The following is a 4,893-nucleotide window of genomic DNA, read 5'->3' on the forward strand; positions in this document are numbered from 1 at the left end:
GTGAAATTTCACATTACCAATTTGGAATTCTTTCTTGAGGTTGAGACAACAAGGGTGTAAATCCAAGTCCTCTTCAGGGTAATGGTAGATGAAACCTTTGACGTGTTTCCTACAAGCATTACAATATCTCTTGGTTCTTTTACCGTAGAGTTCCGAAGGGGGCGGTTTCTCATAGAATTTGAAAATGAAGTTTTTGAAGATCTCGTGGGTTGTGGTAGGCTTGCAAAACATGCAATTTTTGTGAAGACTATAATTGCAATCTTCACATCTATATCTCATTACATTGCTGCCATATTCCTTGCATCCATCGCATATGTAACGTTTTAGGTTTGGATTGTTATCTAGTTTGAGCTCATTCTTCTTGGGACAAGAAGAAAATTGTTGCAATAACAACAGAGACATTTCAACAGTTGATATGAGGCTTTGCAATAAAATTTGAGATAATATAACAAAAACTTTTGTTGCATGATAAGCTCCGAATATTTTAATGATAACTTTGATGAAATGATATATATATATATATATATATAAAAATTGTTGCAATAAACAATTTACTCTTTCAAATATCTATATAGGCTATTACTTCATAAATTTTATTGCAATATATTGCAAATAATTTACCAAAAATAAGTTGGATTAAATTATTGTAATAACATCTTCATTGTAATATATAATTACTTCATTTTCTCATTATATAGATTATGAAATAATTGATATCAGATTATTGAAATGATATATGCGTTGCAATTTCGTATTTGTCATTGCAATAGATGATAAAAGAATTAATATCAAATTATTGTAATGATAACTTCGTTGCAATAAGCTATTAGTTCGAAATTTTCGCTGCAATAAATTTCAAAAATAATTGGTATCAATTTATTGCAAAAATTTCTTCATTTTAATTTATTACAACAATTTTTCATTTCAGGCAATAAAACAAAAATGTATTCGGTTGACCTAAGAGTATCATCAGGAGCGGATGCCGTGAGGGGTTTTTTCTATTATTTGATTTCTTAATTGATTATAAATAATTTTTTTTAAATGATTTACTATATCAAACATCGATGATAAATCAATATTACGAGGTTTTATTTTTCGAGATCAAGGTAATTTTGACAAATAGTAATGGAATAAATCAAAAGTCATATTCTCTATTCAATCCCCGTTGAATAGGCAGCCCCAAATTCTTCAAAGCCAAAATATTAGTTGTTTCATTCTCCAATTCCTCAACTATTATTTCCGTTATGCAAGAAACTTGAAAATTATACTCACCACACTCAGAATCGTACCACCACACCTCAATTTCTAAGAAATCAATTCAATTGCAAAATTTGCACTTTAACTTAGCCTCATGAAGGTGAAATTTCACATGACCAATTTGGAATTCTTTCTTGAGGTTGAGACAACAAGGGTGTAAATCCAAGTCCTCTTCAGGGTAATGGTAGATGAAACCTTTGACGTGTTTCCCACAAGCATTACAATATCTCTTGGTTCTTTTACCGTAGAGTTCCAAAGGGGGCGGTTGCTTATAGAATTCAAAAACGAAGTTTTTGAAGATCTCGTGGGTTATGGTAGGCTTATGAAACATACAATCTTTGTGAAGACTATAGTTGAAATCTTCACATCTATATCTCATTACATTGCTACCATATTCCTTGCATCCATTGCATATGTAACGTTTTAAGTTTGAATTGTTATCTAGCTTGAGCTCATTCTTCTTGGGACTAGAAGAAAATTGTTGCAATAACATTAGAGACATTGCAACATTTGATATGAGATGTTGCAATAAAATTTGAGATAATAAGTTTGTGGAACAAAAATTTTTGTTGCAGTAAGATCCAAATATTTTAATGACAACTTTGATGAAATGATATATATATATATATATATATATATATATATTGTTGCAATAAATAATTTATTGTTTCAAATATCTATATAGGCTATTACTTCATAAATTTTCTTGCAATATATTGCAAATAATTTACCAAAAATAAGTTGGATTAAATTATTGTAATAATATCTTCATTGTAATAGATAATTACTTCATTTTCTCATTGCAATAGGTTATGAAATAATTGATATCAGATTATTGAAATGATATATTCGTTGCAATTTCGTATTTGTCATTGCAATAGATGGTAAAAGAATTAATATCAAATTATTGTAATGATAACTTTGTTGCAATAAGCTATTAGTTCGAAATTTTCGTTGCAAGAAATTTCCAAAATAATTGGTTTCAATTTATTGCAAAAATTTCTTCATTTTAATTTATTACAACAATTTTTCATTTCAGGCATTAAAACAGAAATGTATTCGATTGACCTAAGAGTATTATCAAGAGCGGATGGTGTGAGGGGTTTTTTTTTATTATTTGATTTCTTAATCGATTATAAATAATTTTTTTAGATGATTTACTATATCAAACATCGATGATAAATCAATATTACAAGCTTTTATTTTTTTAGATCAAGGCAATTTTGACAAATAGTAATGGAATAAATCAAAAGTCATATTATCTATTCAATCCCCATTGAATAGGCAGCTCCAAATTCTTCAAAGCCAAAATATTAGCTGTTCCATTCTCCAATTCCTCAACTATTATTTCCGTTATGCAAGAAAGACGAAAATTATACTCACCACACTCAGAAACGTACCACCGCACCTCAATTTCTGACAAATCAATTCAATTGCAAAATTTGCACTTTAACTTAGTCTCACGAAGGTGAAATTTCACATGACCAATTTGGAATTCTTTCTTGAGGTTGAGACAACAAGGGTGCAAATCTAAGTCCTCTTCTAGGCAACGGTAGATGAAACCTTTGACATGTTTCCCACAAGCATTACACTATCTCTTGTTTCCTTTGTCGTAGAGTTCCGAAGGAGATTTTTGCTCATAGAATTTGAAAATAAAGTCTTTGGAGATCTTGTGGGTTGTTGTGGGCTTGCTAAACATGCAATCTTTGTGAAGACTATAGTTGTAATCTTTATATCTATATCTCATTCCATTGCCGTCATATTCCTTGCATCCATTGCATATGTAACGTTTTAGGTTTGGATTGACAAGAAGAAAATCGTTTCAATAACATTAGAGTCATTGCAACAGTTGATATGAGGTGTTGCTATAAAATTTGAGATAATAAAAAGAATGTGTAACAAAAACTTATGTTGCAATAAGCTCCAAATATTTAATGGCAACTTTGATGTAATAAACAATTCAGTGTTTCAAATATCTATATAGGCTATTACTTCATAAATTTTATTATAATATATTGCAAATAATTTACCAAAATAAGTTGGATTAAATTATTGCAATAATATCTTCATCGTAATTGATAATTTCTTCATTTTCTCATTACGATAGATTACAAAATAATTGATATTAGATTATTGCAATGATATATTCGTTGCAATTTCATATTTGTCATTGCAATAGATGGTAAAATAATTAATATCAAATTATTGTTATGATAACTTCGTTGAAATAAGCTATTAGTTCGAAATTTTTGGTTCAATAAATTTCAAAAATAATTGGTATCAATTTATTGCAAAAATTTCTTCATTTTAATTTATTACAATAATTTTTCATTTCATGCATTAAAACAAAAATGTATGTGATTGTCTTTTTAGAATTTAAAATTTTATTTAAGGATTTCAAAAAATTTTCTCAAAAAATAAAAAAGGCGATAAATATGTACATTTTTCTACACCTAGTTTGTCAAGAAATTATTTAAGGACCATGCAAATGCTCCATAAAGCAGTCAGTCAAACATCTGTTTTGACCCAAAGGGCATATACTTTGTGTTAAGCTCATCGTTTAAGAACAATTAAGATTATTAATTTGTTTATAACAGGGCAGTTTTTGAAGAAATGAGGGAAGCTAGGATTGGGGTGGTAGTCCAAAACAAAACAGGTGAGATGCTTGCTGCGTTATTAGAAAAAATTCCCCTTTTCCATTCAGTTGTAGCACTAGAAGCTATTGCTACATGAAGGGCAGTCCAATCTATCTCTAAATTGGGCATATCTCAGTCAGTTTTTGAAGGAGATTTGGAAGTGTTTTCCAACTCTCTCACTACAGAAAGTTCTTCTCTATCAGTTTTTGGTCATATTGTTAAAGAAATTACATCTATGGCATGCTCTGTTAGAGCTCATACTTTCTCTCATACTAGGAGGCAGAGCAACTTTGTGGCCCATGTTTTAGTTAAGAGGACTAAGTTGTCTTTTCTATTGTTAGTCTAGATGAATTCTGTCCTATTAGATATTTATCGTTTTGTTAATTTTGATGTTCCTATTACTTGAATAAAAATGCTCTGTATTTTTCCTCAAAAAAAAAAAAAGATTTAATTTGTTAGTATTTATTTGGAGCAAAATGAGCCTAGTAAAGCTTGACAAAATGGATCAACAAAAAAGCTCAATATAAAAACAATCATCTAGCAAAAAAAGATCATGACCTACAATAACTATTAAGAATGATTTATATTATTGATTTGTACCAGTAGGTTAATGCTTTGTATAATAAAACCTTTCCAATTATAAATTATTCATTAATTTTGTAAAAATAGAATAATAAATTATTTTTTCTAACATGAAAACAATATTTTGTTTCATGTCAATAGAAATAAGATAAATAACTAGTATTTGTCCTTTTAGTTGTTGACTTTTAGAGATAGTTTCATTTTGGTCATTAGAAAAACTTCTATGTCAATTTAATCTATACATTTTAAATACCCACTTCAGTGTGCTCCTTGTCATCATCTAACTCACGAAAAATGTTGATATGGCAAATGAATTGCTTACATGTCACTTAATCACAATTAAGGAAATATTTAACTGGTTTTAGAAAAATTCACATCTACAACTTATGTGGCATTTGTGTTTTTTTTTTTTTTTTTT

This window comes from Quercus suber, unplaced genomic scaffold (genome assembly GCF_002906115.3).
Source record: "Quercus suber isolate HL8 unplaced genomic scaffold, Cork oak 2.0 scaffold_95, whole genome shotgun sequence".
NCBI lineage: Eukaryota > Viridiplantae > Streptophyta > Magnoliopsida > Fagales > Fagaceae > Quercus > Quercus suber.